Genomic DNA, 21,901 nt, shown 5'->3' with positions numbered 1-21,901 from the left:
CAACGGGAAGGAAATGACGTCTATTTTTCGTCAAAATCGCGATTTGCGAGATATTTTGATAGTTTCGACGCTTAAACGGTTGTGCATTGCATTAGCACTGTGAAATGGAGTTCAACGAGTGCTTAAACGTCGAAATATCTCCAACGGGAAGGAAATGACGGCTATTTTTCGTCAAAATCGCGAATTGCGAGATATTTTGATTGTTTCAAAGCATAAACCGTTGTGCATTGCATTAGCACTGTGAAATGGAGTTCAACGAGTGCTTAAACGTCGAAATATCTCCAACGGGAAGGAAATGACGGCTATTTTTCGTGAAAATCGACGAAATCTCCGCGATTTGCGAGATATTTTGATTGTTTCGACGCCTAAATGGTTGTGCATTGCATTAGCACTGTGAAATGGAGTTCAACGAGTGCTTAAACGTCGAAATATCTCCAACGGGAAGGAAATGACGGCTATTATTCGTCAAAATCGACGAAATCTTCGCGATTTGCGAGATATTTTGATTGTTTCGACGCCTAAATGGTTGTGCATTGCATTAGCACTGTGAAATGGAGTTCAACGAGTGCTTAATCGTCGAAATATCTCCAACGGGAAGGAAATGACGGCTATTTTTCGTCAAAATCGCGAATTGCGAGATATTTTGATTGTTTCAAAGCATAAACGGTTGTGCATTGCATTAGCACTGTGAAATGGAGTTCAACGAGTGCTTAAACGTCGAAATATCTCCAACGGGAAGGAAATGACGGCTATTTTTCGTCAAAATCGACGAAATCTTCGCGATTTGCGAGATATTTTGATTGTTTCGACGCCTAAATGGTTGTGCATTGCATTAGCACTGTGAAATGGAGTTCAACGAGTGCTTAAACGTCGAAATATCTCCAACGGGAAGGAAATGAATGCTATTTTTCGTAAAAATCGGCGAAATCTTCGCGATTTGCGAGATATTTTGATTGTTTCGGCGCTTAAATGGTTGTGCATTGCATTAGCACTGCAAAATGGAGTTCAACGAGTGCTTAAACGTCGAAATATCTCCAACGGGAAGGAAATGACAGTTAATTTTCGTCAAAATCGCGATTTGCGAGATATTTTGATTGTTTCGACGCTTAAATCGTTGTGCACTGCATTAGCACTGTGAAATGGAGATCAACGAGTGCTTAAACGTCGAAATATCTCCAACGGGAAGGAAATGACGGCTATTTTTCGTCAAAATCGACGAAATCTTCGCGATTTGCGAGATATTTTGATTGTTTCGACGCTTAAATGGTGATGCATTGCACTAGCACTGTGAAATGGAGTTCAACGAGTGCTTAAACGTCGAAATATCTCCAACGGGAAGAAAATGACGGCTATTTTTCGTCAAAATCGACGAAATCTTCGCGATTTAAGAGAGATTTTGATTGTATCGACGCTTAAATGGTTGTGCATTGCATTAGCACTGTGAAATGGAGATCAACGAGTGTTTAAACGTCGAAATATCTCCAACGGGAAGGAAATGACGGCTATTTTTCGTCAAAATCGACGAACTCTTCGCGATTTACGAGAGATTTTGATTGTTTCGACGCTTAAATGGTTGTGCATTGCATTAGCACTGTGAAATGGAGTTCAACGGGTGCTTAAACGTCGAAATATCTCCAACGGGATGGAAATGTCGGCTATTTTTCCTCAAAATCGCGATTTGCGAGATATTTTGATTGTTTCGAAGCTTAAACGGTTGTGCATTGCATTAGCACTGTGAAATGGAGTTCAACGAGTGCTTAAACGTCGAAATATCTCCAACGGGAAGGAAATGACGGCTATTTTTCGTCAAAATCGACGAAATCTTCGCGATTTGCGAGATATTTTGATTGTTTCGACGCTTAAATGGTGATGCATTGCACTAGCACTGTGAAATGGAGTTCAACGAGTGCTTAAACGTCGAAATATCTCCAACGGGAAGAAAATGACGGCTATTTTTCGTCAAAATCGACGAAATCTTCGCGATTTACGAGAGATTTTGATTGTATCGGCGCTTAAATGGTTGTGCATTGCATTAGCACTGTAAAATGGAGTTCAACGAGTGCTTAAACGTCGAAATATCTCCAACGGGAAGGAAATGACAGTTAATTTTCGTCAAAATCGCGATTTGCGAGATATTTTGATTGTTTCGACGCTTAAATGGTTGTGCACTGCATTAGCACTGTGAAATGGAGATCAACGAGTGTTTAAACGTCGAAATATCTCCAACGGGAAGGAAATGACGGCTATTTTTCGTCAAAATCGACGAACTCTTCGCGATTTACGAGAGATTTTGATTGTTTCGACGCTTAAATGGTTGTGCATTGCATTAGCACTGTGAAATGGAGTTCAACGGGTGCTTAAACGTCGAAATATCTCCAACGGGATGGAAATGACGGCTATTTTTCCTCAAAATCGCGATTTGCGAGATATTTTGATTGTTTCGAAGCTTAAACGGTTGTGCATTGCATTAGCACTGTGAAATGGAGTTCAACGAGTGCTTAAACGTCGAAATATCTCCAACGGGAAGGAAATGACGGCTATTTTTCGTCAAAATCGACGAAATCTTCGCGATTTGCGAGCTATTTTGATTGTTTCGACGCTTAAACGGTAGTGCAATGCATTTGCACTGTAAAATGGAGTTCAACGAGCGCTTAAACGTCGAAATATCTCCAACGGGAAAGAAATGACAGTTAATTTTCGTCAAAATCGTAATTTGCGAGATATTTTGATTGTTTCGAAGCTTAAACGGTTGTGCACTGCATTAGCACTGTGAAATGGAGTTCAACGAGTGCTTAAACGTCGAAATATCTCCAACGGGAAGGAAATGACGGTTATTTTTCGTCAAAATCGCGATTTGCGAGTTATTTTGATTGTTTCGACGCTTAAATGGTTGTGCATTGCATTAGCACTGTGAAATGGAGTTCAACGAGTGCTTAAACGTCGAAATATCTCCAACGGGAAGGAAATGACGGCTATTTTTCGTCAAAATCGACGAAATCTTCGCGATTTGCGAGATATTTTGATTGTTTCGACGCTTAAATGGTGATGCATTGCACTAGCACTGTGAAATGGAGTTCAACGAGTGCTTAAACGTCGAAATATCTCCAACGGGAAGAAAATGACGGCTATTTTTCGTCAAAATCGACGAAATCTTCGCGATTTACGAGAGATTTTGATTGTATCGACGCTTAAATGGTTGTGCATTGCATTAGCACTGTGAAATGGAGTTCAACGAGTGCTTAAACGTCGAAATATCTCCAACGGGAAGGAAATGACGGCTATTTTTCGTGAAAATCGACGAAATCTTCGCGATTTGCGAGATATTTTGATTGTTTCGACGCCTAAATGGTTGTGCATTGCATTAGCACTGTGAAATGGAGTTCAACGAGTGCTTAAACGTCGAAATATCTCCAACGGGAAGGAAATGAATGCTATTTTTCGTAAAAATCGGCGAAATCTTCGCGATTTGCGAGATATTTTGATTGTTTCGGCGCTTAAATGGTTGTGCATTGCATTAGCACTGCAAAATGGAGTTCAACGAGTGCTTAAACGTCGAAATATCTCCAACGGGAAGGAAATGACAGTTAATTTTCGTCAAAATCGCGATTTGCGAGATATTTTGATTGTTTCGACGCTTAAATCGTTGTGCACTGCATTAGCACTGTGAAATGGAGATCAACGAGTGCTTAAACGTCGAAATATCTCCAACGGGAAGGAAATGACGTCTATTTTTCGTCAAAATCGCGATTTGCGAGATATTTTGATAGTTTCGACGCTTAAACGGTTGTGCATTGCATTAGCACTGTGAAATGGAGTTCAACGAGTGCTTAAACGTCGAAATATCTCCAACGGGAAGGAAATGGCGGCTATTTTTCGTAAAAATCGACGAAATCTTCGCGATTTGCGAGTTATTTTGATTGTTTCGACGCTTAAATGTTTGTGCATTGCATTAGCACTGTGAAATGGAGTTCAACGAGTGCTTAATCGTCGAAATATCTCCAACGGGAAGGAAATGACGGCTATTTTTCGTCAAAATCGCGAATTGCGAGATATTTTGATTGTTTCAAAGCATAAACGGTTGTGCATTGCATTAGCACTGTGAAATGGAGTTCAACGAGTGCTTAAACGTCGAAATATCTCCAACGGGAAGGAAATGACGGCTATTTTTCGTGAAAATCGACGAAATCTTCGCGATTTGCGTGATATTTTGATTGTTTCGACGCCTAAATGGTTGTGCATTGCATTAGCACTGTGAAATGGAGTTCAACGAGTGCTTAAACGTCGAAATATCTCCAACGGGAAGGAAATGACGGCTATTTTTCGTCAAAATCGACGAAATCTTCGCGATTTGCGAGATATTTTGATTGTTTCGACGCCTAAATGGTTGTGCATTGCATTAGCACTGTGAAATGGAGTTCAACGAGTGCTTAAACGTCGAAATATCTCCAACGGGAAGGAAATGACGGCTATTTTTCGTCAAAATCGACGAAATCTTCGCGATTTGCGAGATATTTTGATTGTTTCGACGCCTAAATGGTTGTGCATTGCATTAGCACTGTGAAATCGAGTTCAACGAGTGCTTAAACGTCGAAATATCTCCAACGGGAAGGAAATGACTTCTATTTTTCGTCAAAATCGACGAAATCTTCGCGATTTGCGAGAAATTTTGATTGTTTCGATGCTTGAATGGTTGTGCATTGCATAAGCACTGTGAAATGGAGTTCAACGAGTGCTTGAACGTCGAAATATCTCCAACGGGCAGGATATGACGGCTATTTTTCGGCAAAATCGCGATTTGCGAGATATTTTGATTGTTTCGACGCTTAGACGGTTGTGCATTGCATTAGCACAGTGAAATGGAGTTCAACGGGTGCTTAAACGTCGAAATATCTCCAACGGGAAGGAAATGACGGCTATTTTTCGTCAAAATCGCGATTTGCGAGATATTTTGATTGTTCCTACGCTTAAACGGTTGTGCATTGCATTAGCACTGTGAAATGGAGTTCAACGAGTGCTTAAACGTCGAAATATCTCCAACGGGAAGAAAATGACGGCTATTTTTCGTAAAAATCGACGAAATCTTCGCGATTTGCGAGTTATTTTGATTGTTTCGACGCTGAAGTGGTTGTGCACTGCATTAGCACTGTGAAATGGAGTTCAACGAGTGCTTAAACGTCGAAATATCTCCAACGGGAAGGAAATGACGGCTATTTTTCGTCAAAATCGACGAAATCTTCGCGATTTGCGAGATATTTTGATTGTTTCGACGCTTAAATGGTGATGCATTGCACTAGCACTGTGAAATGGAGTTCAACGAGTGCTTAAACGTCGAAATATCTCCAACGGGAAGAAAATGACGGCTATTTTTCGTCAAAATCGACGAAATCTTCGCGATTTACGAGAGATTTTGATTGTATCGACGCTTAAATGGTTGTGCATTGCATTAGCACTGTGAAATGGAGTTCAACGGGTGCTTAAACGTCGAAATATCTCCAACGGGAAGGAAATGACGGCTATTTTTCGTCAAAATCGACGAAATCTTCGCGATTTGCGAGATATTTTGATTGTTTCGGCGCTTAAATGGTGATGCATTGCACTAGCACTGTGAAATGGAGTTCAACGAGTGCTTAAACGTCGAAATATCTCCAACGGGAAGAAAATGACGGCTATTTTTCGTCAAAATCGACGAAATCTTCGCGATTTACGAGAGATTTTGATTGTATCGACGCTTAAATGGTTGTGCATTGCATTAGCACTGTGAAATGGAGATCAACGAGTGTTTAAACGTCGAAATATCTCCAACGGGAAGGAAATGACGGCTATTTTTCGTCAAAATCGACGAACTCTTCGCGATTTACGAGAGATTTTGATTGTTTCGACGCTTAAATGGTTGTGCATTGCATTAGCACTGTGAAATGGAGTTCAACGGGTGCTTAAACGTCGAAATATCTCCAACGGGATGGAAATGACGGCTATTTTTCCTCAAAATCGCGATTTGCGAGATATTTTGATTGTTTCGAAGCTTAAACGGTTGTGCATTGCATTAGCACTGTGAAATGGAGTTCAACGAGTGCTTAAACATCGAAATATCTCCAACGGGAAGGAAATGACGGCTATTTTTCGTCAAAATCGACGAAATCTTCGCGATTTGCGAGATATTTTGATTGTTTCGACGCTTAAATGGTGATGCATTGCACTAGCACTGTGAAATTGAGTTCAACGAGTGCTTAAACGTCGAAATATCTCCAACGGGAAGAAAATGACGGCTATTTTTCGTCAAAATCGACGAAATCTTCGCGATTTACGAGAGATTTTGATTGTATCGACGCTTAAATGGTTGTGCATTGCATTAGCACTGTGAAATGGAGTTCAACGGGTGCTTAAACGTCGAAATATCTCCAACGGGAAGGAAATGACGGCTATTTTTCGTCAAAATCGACGAAATCTTCGCGATTTGCGAGATATTTTGATTGTTTCGACGCTTAAATGGTGATGCATTGCACTAGCACTGTGAAATGGAGTTCAACGAGTGCTTAAACGTCGAAATATCTCCAACGGGAAGAAAATGACGGCTATTTTTCGTCAAAATCGACGAAATCTTCGCGATTTAAGAGAGATTTTGATTGTATCGACGCTTAAATGGTTGTGCATTGCATTAGCACTGTGAAATGGAGATCAACGAGTGTTTAAACGTCGAAATATCTCCAACGGGAAGGAAATGACGGCTATTTTTCGTCAAAATCGACGAACTCTTCTCGATTTACGAGAGATTTTGATTGTTTCGACGCTTAAATGGTTGTGCATTGCATTAGCACTGTGAAATGGAGTTCAACGGGTGCTTAAACGTCGAAATATCTCCAACGGGATGGAAATGACGGCTATTTTTCCTCAAAATTGCGATTTGCGAGATATTTTGATTGTTTCGAAGCTTAAACGGTTGTGCATTGCATTAGCACTGTGAAATGGAGTTCAACGAGTGCTTAAACATCGAAATATCTCCAACGGGAAGGAAATGACGGCTATTTTTCGTCAAAATCGACGAGATCTTCGCGATTTGCTAGATATTTTGATTGTTTCGACGCTTAAACGGTTGAGCATTGCATTAGCACTGTGAAATGGAGTTCAACGAGTGCTTAAACGTCGAAATATCTCCAACGGGAAGGAAATGACGGCTATTTTTCGTCAAAATCGCGATTTGCGACATATTTTGATTGTTTCGACGCTTAAACGGTTGTGCATTGCATTAGCACTGTGAAATGGAGTTCAACGAGTGCTTAAACGTCGAAATATCTCCAACGGGAAGGAATGACGGCTATTTTTCGTCAAAATCGACGAAATCTTCGCGATTTGCGAGATATTTTGATTGTTTCGACGCTTAAATGGTGATGCATTGCACTAGCACTGTGAAATGGAGTTCAACGAGTGCTTAAACGTCGAAATATCTCCAACGGGAAGAAAATGACGGCTATTTTTCGTCAAAATCGACGAAATCTTCGCGATTTACGAGAGATTTTGATTGTATCGACGCTTAAATGGTTGTGCATTGCATTAGCACTGTGAAATGGAGTTCAACGGGTGCTTAAACGTCGAAATATCTCCAACGGGAAGGAAATGACGGCTATTTTTCCTCAAAATCGCGATTTGCGAGATATTTTGATTGTTTCGACTCTTAGAGGGTTGTGCATTGCATTAGCACTGTGAAATGGAGTTCAACGAGTGCTTAAAGGTCGAAATATCTCCAACGGGAAGGAAATGACGGCTATTTTTCGTCAAAATCGCGATTTGCGAGATATTTTGATTGTTCCTACGCTTAAACGGTTGTGCATTGCATTAGCACTGTGAAATGGAGTTCAACGAGTGCTTAAACATCGAAATATCTCCAACGGGAAGGAAATGACGGCTATTTTTCGTAAAATCAACGAAATCTTCGCGATTTGCGAGATATTTTGATTGTTTCGGCGCTTAAATGGTTGTGCATTGCATTAGCACTGTAAAATGGAGTTCAACGAGTGCTTAAACGTCGAAATATCTCCAACGGGAAGGAAATGACAGTTAATTTTCGTCAAAATCGCGATTTGCGAGATATTTTGATTGTTTCGACGCTTAAATGGTTGTGCACTGCATTAGCACTGTGAAATGGAGATCAACGAGTGTTTAAACGTCGAAATATCTCCAACGGGAAGGAAATGACGGCTATTTTTCGTCAAAATCGACGAACTCTTCGCGATTTACGAGAGATTTTGATTGTTTCGACGCTTAAATGGTTGTGCATTGCATTAGCACTGTGAAATGGAGTTCAACGGGTGCTTAAACGTCGAAATATCTCCAACGGGATGGAAATGACGGCTATTTTTCCTCAAAATCGCGATTTGCGAGATATTTTGATTGTTTCGAAACTTAAACGGTTGTGCATTGCATTAGCACTGTGAAATGGAGTTCAACGAGTGCTTAAACGTCGAAATATCTCCAACGGGAAGGAAATGACGGCTATTTTTCGTCAAAATCGATTAAATCTTCGCGATTTGCTAGCTATTTTGATTGTTTCGACGCTTAAATGGTTGTGCATTGCATTAGCACTGTGAAATGGAGTTCAACGAGTGCTTAAACGTCGAAATATCTCCAACGGGAAGAAATTGACGGCTATTTTTCGTAAAAATCGAAGAAATCTTCGCGATTTGCGAGTTATTTTGATTGTTTCGACGCTTAAATGGTTGTGCATTGCATTAGCACTGTGAAATGGAGGCCAACGAGTGCTTAAACGTCGAAATATCTCCAACGGGAAGGAAATGACGGCTATTTTTCCTCAAAATCGCGATTTGCGAGATATTTTGATTGTTTCGAAGCTTAAACGGTTGTGCATTGCATTAGCACTGTGAAATGGAGTTCATCGAGTGCTTAAACGTCGAAATATCTCCAACGGGAAGGAAATGACGGCTATTTTTCGTCAAAATCGACGAAATCTTCGCGATTTGCGAGCTATTTTGATTGTTTCGACGCTTAAACGGTAGTGCAATGCATTTGCACTGTAAAATGGAGTTCAACGAGCGCTTAAACGTCGAAATATCTCCAACGGGAAAGAAATGACAGTTAATTTTCGTCAAAATCGTGATTTGCGAGATATTTTGATTGTTTCGACGCTTAAACGGTTGTGCACTGCATTAGCACTGTGAAATGGAGTTCAACGAGTGCTTAAACGACGAAATATCTCCAACGGGAAGGAAATGACGGTTATTTTTCGTCAAAATCGCGATTTGCGAGTTATTTTGATTGTTTCGACGCTTAAATGGTTGTGCATTGCATTAGCACTGTGAAATGGAGTTCAACGAGTGCTTAAACGTCGAAATATCTCCAACGGGAAGGAAATGACGGCTATTTTTCGTCAAAATCGACGAAATCTTCGCGATTTGCGAGATATTTTGATTGTTTCGACGCTTAAATGGTGATGCATTGCACTAGCACTGTGAAATGGAGTTCAACGAGTGCTTAAACGTCGAAATATCTCCAACGGGAAGAAAATGACGGCTATTTTTCGTCAAAATCGACGAAATCTTCGCGATTTACGAGAGATTTTGATTGTATCGACGCTTAAATGGTGGTGCATTGCATTAGCACTGTGAAATGGAGGCCAACGGGTGCTTAAACGTCGAAATATCTCCAACGGGAAGGAAATGACGGCTATTTTTCCTCAAAATCGCGATTTGCTAGATATTTTGATTGTTTCGAAGCTTAAACTGTTGTGCATTGCATTAGCACTGTGAAATGGAGTTCATCGTGTGCTTAAACGTCGAAATATCTCCAACGGGAAGGAAATGACGGCTATTTTTCGTCAAAATCGACGAAATCTTCGCGACTTGCGAGCTATTTCGATTGTTTCGACGCTTAAACGGTAGTGCAATGCATTTGCACTGTAAAATGGAGTTCAACGAGCGCTTAAACGTCGAAATATCTCCAACGGGAAAGAAATGACAGTTAATTTTCGTCAAAATCGTGATTTGCGAGATATTTTGATTGTTTCGACGCTTAAACGGTTGTGCACTGCATTAGCACTGTGAAATGGAGTTCAACGAGTGCTTAAACGTCGAAATATCTCCAACGGGAAGGAAATGACGGTTATTTTTCGTCAAAATCGCGATTTGCGAGTTATTTTGATTGTTTCGACGCTTAAATGGTTGTGCATTGCATTAGCACTGTGAAATGGAGTTCAACGAGTGCTTAAACGTCGAAATATCTCCAACGGGAAGGAAATGACGGCTATTTTTCGTCAAAATCGACGAAATCTTCGCGATTTGCGAGATATTTTGATTGTTTCGACGCTTAAATGGTGATGCATTGCACTAGCACTGTGAAATGGAGTTCAACGAGTGCTTAAACGTCGAAATATCTCCAACGGGAAGAAAATGACGGCTATTTTTCGTCAAAATCGACGAAATCTTCGCGATTTACGAGAGATTTTGATTGTATCGACGCTTAAATGGTTGTGCATTGCATTAGCACTGTGAAATGGAGTTCAACGAGTGCTTAAACGTCGAAATATCTCCAACGGGAAGGAAATGACGGCTATTTTTCGTCAAAATCGACGAAATCTTCGCGATTTGCGAGATATTTTGATTGTTTCGACGCTTAAATGGTGATGCATTGCTCTAGCACTGTGAAATGGAGTTCAACGGGTGCTTAAACGTCGAAATATCTCCAACGGGAAGGAAATGACGGCTATTTTTCCTCAAAATCGCGATTTGCGAGATATTTTGATTGTTTCGAAGCTTAAACGGTTGTGCATTGCATTAGCACTGTGAAATGGAGTTCAACGAGTGCTTAAACGTCGAAATATCTCCAACGGGAAGGAAATGACGGCTATTTTTCGTCAAAATCGACGAAATCTTCGCGATTTGCGAGCTATTTTGATTGTTTCGACGCTTAAACGGTAGTGCAATGCATTTGCACTATAAAATGGAGTTCAGCGAGCGCTGAAACGTCGAAATATCTCCAACGGGAAGGAAATGACAGTTAATTTTCATCAAAATCGCGATTTGCGACATATTTTGATTGTTTCGACGTTTAAACGGTTGTGCATTGCATTAGCACTGTGAAATGGAGTTCAACGAGTGCTTAAACGTCGAAATATCTCCAACGGGAAGGAAATGACGGCTATTTTTCGTCAAAATCGATTAAATCTTCGCGATTTGCTAGCTATTTTGATTGTTTCGACGCTTAAATGGTTGTGCATTGCATTAGCACTGTGAAATGGAGTTCAACGAGTGCTTAAACGTCGAAATATCTCCAACGGGAAGAAATTGACGGCTATTTTTCGTAAAAATCGAAGAAATCTTCGCGATTTGCGAGTTATTTTGATTGTTTCGACGCTTAAATGGTTGTGCATTGCATTAGCACTGTGAAATGGAGGCCAACGAGTGCTTAAACGTCGAAATATCTCCAACGGGAAGGAAATGACGGCAATTTTTCGTCAAAATCGCGATTTGCGAGATATTTTGATTGTTTCGACGCTTAAACGGTTGTGCATTGCATTAGCACTGTGAAATGGAGTTCAACGGGTGCTTAAACGTCGAAATATCTCCAACGGGAAGGAAATGACGGCTATTTTTCGTCAAAATCGACGAAATCTTCGCGATTTGCGAGATATTTTGATTGTTTCGACGCTTAAATGGTTGTGCACTGCATTAGCACTGTGAAATGGAGATCAACGAGCGCTTAAACGTCGAAATATCTCCAACGGGAAAGAAATGACAGTTAATTTTCCTCAAAATCGCGATTTGCGAGATATTTTGATTGTTTCGACGCTTAAACGGTTGTGCACTGCATTAGCACTGTGAAATGGAGTTCAACGAGTGCTTAAACGTCGAAATATCTCCAACGGGAAGGAAATGACGGTTATTTTTCGTCAAAATCGCGATTTGCGAGTTATTTTGATTGTTTCGACGCTTAAATGGTTGTGCATTGCATTAGCACTGTGAAATGGAGTTCAACGAGTGCTTAAACGTCGAAATATCTCCAACGGGAAGGAAATGACGGCTATTTTTCGTCAAAATCGACGAAATCTTCGCGATTTGCGAGATATTTTGATTGTTTCGACGCTTAAATGGTGATGCATTGCACTAGCACTGTGAAATGGAGTTCAACGAGTGCTTAAACGTCGAAATATCTCCAACGGGAAGAAAATGACGGCTATTTTTCGTCAAAATCGACGAAATCTTCGCGATTTACGAGAGATTTTGATTGTATCGACGCTTAAATGGTTGTGCATTGCATTAGCACTGTGAAATGGAGTTCAACGGGTGCTTAAACGTCGAAATATCTCCAACGGGAAGGAAATGACGGCTATTTTTCCTCAAAATCGCGATTTGCGAGATATTTTGATTGTTTCGAAGCTTAAACGGTTGTGCATTGCATTAGCACTGTGAAATGGAGTTCAACGAGTGCTTAAACGTCGAAATATCTCCAACGGGAAGGAAATGACGGCTATTTTTCGTCAAAATCGATTAAATCTTCGCGATTTGCTAGCTATTTTGATTGTTTCGACGCTTAAATGGTTGTGCATTGCATTAGCACTGTGAAATGGAGTTCAACGAGTGCTTAAACGTCGAAATATCTCCAACGGGAAGAAATTGACGGCTATTTTTCGTAAAAATCGAAGAAATCTTCGCGATTTGCGAGTTATTTTGATTGTTTCGACGCTTAAATGGTTGTGCATTGCATTAGCACTGTGAAATGGAGGCCAACGAGTGCTTAAACGTCGAAATATCTCCAACGGGAAGGAAATGACGGCAATTTTTCGTCAAAATCGCGATTTGCGAGATATTTTGATTGTTTCGACGCTTAAATGGTTATGCATTGCACTAGCACTGTGAAATGGAGTTCAACGAGTGCTTAAACGTCGAAATATCTCCAACGGGAAGAAAATGACGGCTATTTTTCGTCAAAATCGACGAAATCTTCGCGATTTACGAGAGATTTTGATTGTATCGACGCTTAAATGGTTGTGCATTGCATTAGCACTGTGAAATGGAGTTCAACGGGTGCTTAAACGTCGAAATATCTAAAACGGGAAGGAAATGACGGCTATTTCACCTCAAAATCGCAATTTGCGAGATATTTTGATTGTTTCGAAGCTTAAACGGTTGTGCATTGCATTAGCACTGTGAAATGGAGTTCAACGAGTGCTTAAACGTCGAAATATCTCCAACGGGAAGGAAATGACGGCTATTTTTCGTCAAAATCGACGAAATCTTCGCGATTTGCGAGCTATTTTGATTGTTTCGACGCTTAAACGGTAGTGCAATGCATTTGCACTATAAAATGGAGTTCAGCGAGCGCTGAAACGTCGAAATATCTCCAACGGGAAGGAAATGACAGTTAATTTTCATCAAAATCGCGATTTGCGACATATTTTGATTGTTTCGACGCTTAAACGGTTGTGCATTGCATTAGCACTGTGAAATGGAGTTCAACGAGTGCTTAAACGTCGAAATATCTCCAACGGGAAGGAAACGACGGCTATTTTTCGTCAAAATCGACGAAATCTTCGCGATTTGCGAGCTATTTTGATTGTTTCGACGCTTAAACGGTAGTGCAGTGCATTTGCACTGTAAAATGGAGTTCAGCGAGCGCTTAAACGTCGAAATATCTCCAACGGGAAGGAAATGACAGTTAATTTTCATCAAAATCGCGATTTGTGACATATTTTGATTGTTTCGACGCTTAAACGGTTGTGCATTGCATTAGCACTGTGAAATGGAGTTAAACGAGTGCTTAAACGTCGAAATATCTCCAACGGGAAGGAAATGACGGCTATTTTTCGTCAAAATCGAGGAAATCTTCGCGATTTGCGAGCTATTTTGATTGTTTCGACGCTTAAATGGTTGTGCATTGCATTAGCACTGTGAAATGGAGTTCAACGAGTGCTTAAACGTCGAAATATCTCCAACGGGAAGAAAATGACGGCTATTTTTCGTAAAAATCGACGAAATCTTCGCGATTTGCGAGTTATTTTGATTGTTTCGACGCTGAAGTGGTTGTGCATTGCATTAGCACTGTGAAATGGAGGCCAACGAGTGCTTAAACGTCGAAATATCTCCAACGGGAAGGAAATGACGGCAATTTTTCGTCAAAATAGCGATTTGCGAGATATTTTGATTGTTTCGACGCCTAAACGGTTGTGCATTGCATTAGCACTGTGAAATGGAGTTCAACGGGTGCTTAAACGTCGAAATATCTCCAACGGGAAGGAAATGACGGCTATTTTTCGTCAAAATCGCGATTTGCGAGATATTTTGATTGTTTCGACGCTTAAACGGTTGTGCATTGCATTAGCACTGTGAAATGGAGTTCAGCGAGTGCTTAAACGTCGAAATATCCCCAACGGGAAGGAAATGACGGCTATTTTTCGTCAAAATCGCGATTTGCGAGATATTTTGATTGTTTCGACGCTTAAACGGTTGTGCATTGCATTAGCACTGTGAAATGGAGTTCAACGAGTGCTTAAACGTCGAAATATCTCCAACGGGAAGGAAATGACGGCTATTTTTCGTAAAAATCGACGAAATCTTCGCGATTGGCGAGTTATTTTGATTGTTTCGACGCTTAAATGTTTGTGCATTGCATTAGCACTGTGAAATGGAGTTCAACGAGTTTTAATCGTCGAAATATAACCAACGGGAAGGAAATGACGGCTATTTTTCGTCAAAATCGCGAATTGCGAGATATTTTGATTGTTTCGACGCTTAAACGGTTGTGCATTGCATTAGCACTGTGAAATGGAGTTCAACGAGTGCTTAAACGTCGAAATGTCTCCAACGGGAAGGAAATGACGGCTATTTTTCGTCAAAATCGACGAAATCTTCGCGATTTGCGAGATATTTTGATTGTCTCGACGCTTAAATGGTTGTGTATTGCATTAGCTCTGTGAAATGGAGTTCAACGAGTGCTTAAACGTCGAAATATCTCCAACGGGCAGGAAATGACGGCTATTTTTCGTCAAAATCGCGATTTGCGAGATATTTTGATTGATTCGACGCTTAAACGGTTGTGCATTGCATTAGCACTGTGAAATGGAGTTCAACGAGTGCTTAAACGTCGAAATATCTCCAACGGGAAGGAAATGACGGCTATTTTTCGTCAAAATCGACGAAATCTTCGCGATTTGCGAGCTATTTTGATTGTTTCGACGCTTAAACAGTAGCGCAATGCATTTGCACTGTAAAATGGAGTTCAACGAGCGCTTAAACGTCGAAATATCTCCAACGGGAAGGAAATGACAGTTAATTTTCGTCAAAATCGTGATTTGCGAGATATTTTGATTGTTTCGACGCTTAAACGGTTGTGTATTGCATTAGCTCTGTGAAATGGAGTTCAACGAGTGCTTAAACGTCGAAATATCTCCAACGGGCAGGAAATGACGGCTATTTTTCGTCAAAATCGCGATTTGCGAGATATTTTGATTGATTCGACGCTTAAACGGTTGTGCACTGCATTAGCACTGTGAAATGGAGTTCAACGAGTGCTTAAACGTCGAAATATCTCCAACGGGAAGGAAATGACGGCTATTTTTCGTCAAAATCGACGAAATCTTCGCGATTTGCGAGCTATTTTGATTGTTTCGACGCTTAAACAGTAGCGCAATGCATTTGCACTGTAAAATGGAGTTCAACGAGCGCTTAAACGTCGAAATATCTCCAACGGGAAGGAAATGACAGTTAATTTTCGTCAAAATCGTGATTTGCGAGATATTTTGATTGTTTCGACGCTTAAACGGTTGTGCATTGCATTGGCACTGTGAAATGGAGTTCAACGAGTGCATAAACGTCGAAATATCTCCAACGGGAAGGAAATGACGGCTATTTTTCGTAAAAATCGACCAAATCTTCGCGATTTGCGAGATATTTTGATTGTTTCGGCGCTTAAATGGTTGTGCATTGCATTAGCACTGTAAAATGGAGTTCAACGGGTGCTTAAACGTCGAAATATCTCCAACGGGAAGGAAATGACAGTTAATTTTCGTCAAAATCGCGATTTGCGAGATATTTTGATTGTTTCGACGATTAAACGGTTGTGCATTGCATTAGCACTGTGAAATGGAGTTCAACGAGTGCTTAAACGTCGAAATATCTCCAACGGGAAGGAAATGACGGCTATTTTTCGTCAAAATCGCGATTTGCGAGTTATTTTGATTGTTTCGACGCTTAAACGGTTGTGCATTGCATTAGCACTGTGAAATGGAGTTCAACGAGTGCTTAAACGTCGAAATATCTCCAACGGGAAGGAAATGACGGCTATTTTTCGTCAAAATCGACCAAATCTTCGCGATTTGCGAGATATTTTGATTGTTTCGACGCCTAAATGGTTGTGCATTGCATTAGCAATGTGAAATGGAGTTCAACGAGTGCTTAAAACGTCGAAATATCTCCAACGGGAAGGAAATGACGGCTATTTTTCGTCAAAATCGACGAGATCTTCGCGATTTGCGAGATATTTTGATTGTTTCGACGCCTAAATGGTTGTGCATTGCATTAGCACTGTGAAATGGAGTTCAACGAGTGCTTAAATGTCGAAATATCTCCAACGGGAAGGAAATGACGGCTATTTTTCGTCAAAATCGACGAAATCTTCGCGATTTGCGTGATATTTTGATTGTTTCGACGCCTAAATGGTTGTGCATTGCATTAGCACTGTGAAATGGATTTCAACGAGTGCTGAAACGTCGAAATATCTCCAACGGGAAGGAAATGACGGCTATTTTTCCTCAAAATCGCGATTTGCGAGCTATTTTGATTGGTTCCGACGCTTAAAACGGTAGTGCAATGCATTTGCACTGTAAAATGGAGTTCAGCGAGCGCTTAAACGTCGAAATATCTCCAACGGGAAGGAAATGACGTCTATTTTTCGTCAAAATCGCGATTTGCGAGATATTTATAGTTTCGACGCTTAAACGTTGTGCATTGCATTAGCACTGTGAAATGGAGTTCAACGAGTGCTTAAACGTCGAAATATCTCCAACGGGAAGGAAATGACGGCTATTTTTCGTAAAAATCGACCAAATCTTCGCGATTTGCGAGATATTTTGATTGTTTCGACGCCTAAATGGTTGTGCATTGCATTAGCAATGTGAAATGGAGTTCAACGAGTGCTTAAACGTCGAAATATCTCCAACGGGAATAAAAAAAAAAATGTCGGCTATTTTTCGTCAAAATCGACGATATCTTCGCGATTTGCGTGATATTTTGATTGTTTCGACGCCTAAATGGTTGTGCATTGCATTAGCACTGTGAAATGGATTTCAACGAGTGCTGAAACGTCGAAATATCTCCAACGGGAAGGAAATGACGGCTATTTTTCGTCAAAATCGACGAAATCTTCGCGATTTGCGAGATACTTTGATTGTTTCGACGCCTAAATGGTTGTGCATTGCATTAGCACTGTGAAATGGAGTTCAACGAGTGCTTAAATGTCGAAATATCTCCAACGGGAAGGAAATGACGGCTATTTTTCGTCAAAATCGACGAAATCTTCGCGATTTGCGAGCTATTTTGATTGTTTCGACGCTTAAACGGTAGTGCAATGGATTTGCACTGTAAAATGGAGTTCAGCGAGCGCTTAAACGTCGAAATATCTCCAACGGAAAGGAAATGACTGTCAATTTTCATCAAAATCGCGATTTGCGCGATATTTTGATTGTTTCGGCTCTTAAACGGTCGTGCATTGCATTAGCACTGTGAAATGGAGTTCAACGAGTGCTTAAACGTCGAAGTATCTCCAACGGGAAGGAAATGACGGCTATTTTTCGTAAAAATCGACGAAATCTTCGCGATTTGCGAGATATTTTGATTGTTTCAAAGCATAAACGGTTGTGCATTGAATTAGCACTGTGAAATGGAGTTCAACGAGTGCTTAAACGTCGAAATATCTCCAACGGGAAGGAAATGACGGCTATTTTTCGTCAAAATCGCGATTTGCGAGATATTTTGATTGTTTCGACACTTAAACGGTTGTGCATTGCATTAGCACTGTGAAATGGAGTTCAACGAGTGCTTAAACGTCGAAATATCTCCAACGGGAAGGAAATGACGGCTATTTTTCGTAAAAATCGACGAAATCTTCGCGATTGGCGAGTTATTTTGATTGTTTCACGCTTAAATGTTTGTGCATTGCATTAGCACTGTGAAATGGAGTTCAACGAGTTTTAATCGTCGAAATATAACCAACGGGAAGGAAATGACGGCTATTTTTCGTCAAAATCGCGAATTGCGAGATATTTTGATTGTTTCGACGCTTAAACGGTTGTGCATTGCATTAGCACTGTGAAATGGAGTTCAACGAGTGCTTAAACGTCGAAATGTCTCCAACGGGAAGGAAATGACGGCTATTTTTCGTAAAAATCGACGAAATCTTCGCGATTTGCGAGATATCTTGATTGTCTCGACGCTTTAAATGGTTGTGCATTGCATTAGCAATGTGAAATGGAGTTCAACGAGTGCTTAAACGTCGAAATATCTCCAACGGGAATGAAATGTCGGCTATTTTTCGTCAAAATCGACGAAATCTTCGCGATTTGCGTGATATTTTGATTGTTTCGACGCCTAAATGGTTGTGCATTGCATTAGCACTGTTAAAATGGAGTTCAGCGAGCGCTTTTAAACGTCGAAATATCTCCAACGGGAAGGAAATGACGTCTATTTTTCGTCAAAATCGCGATTTGCGAGATATTTTGATTTCGACGCTTAAACGGTTGTGCATTGCATTAGCACTGTGAAATGGAGTTCAACGAGTGCTTAAAACGTCGAAATATCTCCAACGGGAAGGAAATGACGGCTATTTTTCGTCAAAATCGACCAAATCTTCGCGATTTGCGAGATATTTTGATTGTTTCGACGCCTAAATGGTTGTGCATTGCATTAGCAATGTGAAATGGAGTTCAACGAGTGCTTAAACGTCGAAATATCTCCAACGGGAATGAAATGTCGGCTATTTTTCGTCAAAATCGACGATATCTTCGCGATTTGCGTGATATTTTGATTGTTTCGACGCCTAAATGTTTGTGCATTGCATTAGCACTGTGAAATGGATTTCAACGAGTGCTGAAACGTCGAAATATCTCCAACGGGAAGGAAATGACGGCTATTTTTTCGTCAAAATCGACGAAATCTTCGCGATTTGCGAGATACTTTGATTGTTTCGACGCCTAAATGGTTGTGCATTGCATTAGCACTGTGAAATGGAGTTCAACGAGTGCTTAAATGTCGAAATATCTCCAACGGGAAGGAAATGACGGCTATTTTTCGTCAAAATCGACGAAATCTTCGCGATTTGCGAGCTATTTTGATTGTTTCGACGCTTAAACGGTAGTGCAATGGATTTGCACTGTAAAATGGAGTTCAGCGAGCGCTTAAAAACGTCGAAATATCTCCAACGGAAAGGAAATGACAGTCAATTTTCATCAAAATCGCGATTTGCGCGATATTTTGATTGTTTCGGCTCTTAAACGGTCGTGCATTGCATTAGCACTGTGAAATGGAGTTCAACGAGTGCTTAAACGTCGAAGTATCTCCAACGGGAAGGAAATGACGGCTATTTTTCGTAAAAATCGACGAAATCTTCGCGATTTGCGAGATATTTTGATTGTTTCAAAGCATAAACGGTTGTGCATTGAATTAGCACTGTGAAATGGAGTTCAACGAGTGCTTAAACGTCGAAATATCTCCAACGGGAAGGAAATGACGGCTAATTTTCGTCAAAATCGCGATTTGCGAGATATTTTGATTGTTTCGACGCTTAAACGGTTGTGCATTGCATTAGCACTGTGAAATGGAGTTCAACGAGTGCTTAAACGTCGAAATATCTCCAACGGGAAGGAAATGACGGCTATTTTTCGTAAAAATCGACGAAATCTTCGCGATTGGCGAGTTATTTTGATTGTTTCGACGCTTAAATGTTTGTGCATTGCATTAGCACTGTGAAATGGAGTTCAACGAGTTTTAATCGTCGAAATATAACCAACGGGAAGGAAATGACGGCTATTTTTCGTCAAAATCGCGAATTGCGAGATATTTTGATTGTTTCGACGCTTAAACGGTTGTGCATTGCATTAGCACTGTGAAATGGAGTTCAACGAGTGCTTAAACGTCGAAATGTCTCCAACGGGAAGGAAATGACGGCTATTTTTCGTCAAAATCGACGAAATCTTCGCGATTTGCGAGATATTTTGATTGTCTCGACGCTTAAATGGTTGTGTATTGCATTAGCACTGTGAAATGGAGTTCAACGAGTGCTTAAACGTCGAAATATCTCCAACGGGCAGGAAATGACGGCTATTTTTCGTCAAAATCGCGATTTGCGAGATATTTTGATTGATTCGACGCTTAAACGGTTGTGCATTGCATTAGCACTGTGAAATCGAGTTCAACGAGTGCTTAAACTTCGAAATATCTCCAACGGGAAGGAAATGACGGCTATTTTTCGTCAAAATCGACGAAATCTTCGCGATTTGCGAGCTATTTTGATTGTTTCGACGCTTAAACAGTAGCGCAATGCATTTGCACTGTAAAATGGAGTTCAACGAGCGCTTAAACGTCGAAATATCTCCAACGGGAAGGAAATGACAGTTAATTTTCGTCAAAATCGTGATTTGCGAGATATTTTGATTGTTTCGACGCTTAAACGGTTGTGCATTGCATTGGCACTGTGAAATGGAGTTCAACGAGTGCATAAACGTCGAAATATCTCCAACGGGAAGGAAATGACGGCTATTTTTCGTAAAAATCGACCAAATCTTCGCGATTTGCGAGATATTTTGATTGTTTCGGCGCTTAAAATGGTTGTGCATTGCATTAGCACTGTAAAATGGAGTTCAACGGGTGCTTAAACGTCGAAATATCTCCAACGGGAAGGAAATGACAGTTAATTTTCGTCAAAATCGCGATTTGCGAGATATTTTGATTGTTTCGACGATTAAGCGGTTGTGCATTGCATTAGCACTGTGAAATGGAGTTCAACGAGTGCTTAAACGTCGAAATATCTCCAACGGGAAGGAAATGACGGCTATTTTTCGTCAAAATCGCGATTTGCGAGTTATTTTTGATTGTTTCGACGCTTAAACGGTTGTGCATTGCATTAGCACTGTGAAATGGAGTTCAACGAGTGCTTAAACGTCGAAATATCTCCAACGGGAAGGAAATGACGGCTATTTTTCGTCAAAATCGACCAAATCTTCGCGATTTGCGAGATATTTTGATTGTTTCGACGCCTAAATGGTTGTGCATTGCATTAGCAATGTGAAATGGAGTTCAACGAGTGCTTAAACGTCGAAATATCTCCAACGGGAATGAAATGTCGGCTATTTTTCGTCAAAATCGACGAAATCTTCGCGATTTGCGTGATATTTTGATTGTTTCGACGCCTAAATGCTTGTGCATTGCATTAGCACTGTGAAATGGATTTCAACGAGTGCTGAAACGTCGAAATATCTCCAACGGGAAGGAAATGACGGCTATTTTTCCTCAAAATCGCGATTTGCGAGCTATTTTGATTGTTTCGACGCTTAAACGGTAGTGCAATGCATTTGCACTGTAAAATGGAGTTCAGCGAGCGCTTAAACGTCGAAATATCTCCAACGGGAAGGAAATGACGTCTATTTTTCGTCAAAATCGCGATTTGCGAGATATTTTGATAGTTTCGACGCTTAAACGGTTGTGCATTGCATTAGCACTGTGAAATGAGTTCAACGAGTGCTTAAACGTCGAAATATCTCCAACGGGAAGGAAATGACGGCTATTTTTTCGTAAAAATCGACCAAATCTTCGCGATTTGCGAGATATTTTGATTGTTTCGACGCCTAAATGGTTGTGCATTGCATTAGCAATGTGAAATGGAGTTCAACGAGTGCTTAAACGTCGAA

The sequence above is a fragment of the Bombus huntii genome, chromosome 8 (genome assembly GCF_024542735.1).
Source record: "Bombus huntii isolate Logan2020A chromosome 8, iyBomHunt1.1, whole genome shotgun sequence".
In the NCBI taxonomy this organism is placed as follows: Eukaryota; Metazoa; Arthropoda; class Insecta; order Hymenoptera; family Apidae; genus Bombus; species Bombus huntii.
The sequence above is the reverse complement of the archived record's forward strand: the minus strand, read 5'-3'. Positions refer to the sequence as shown.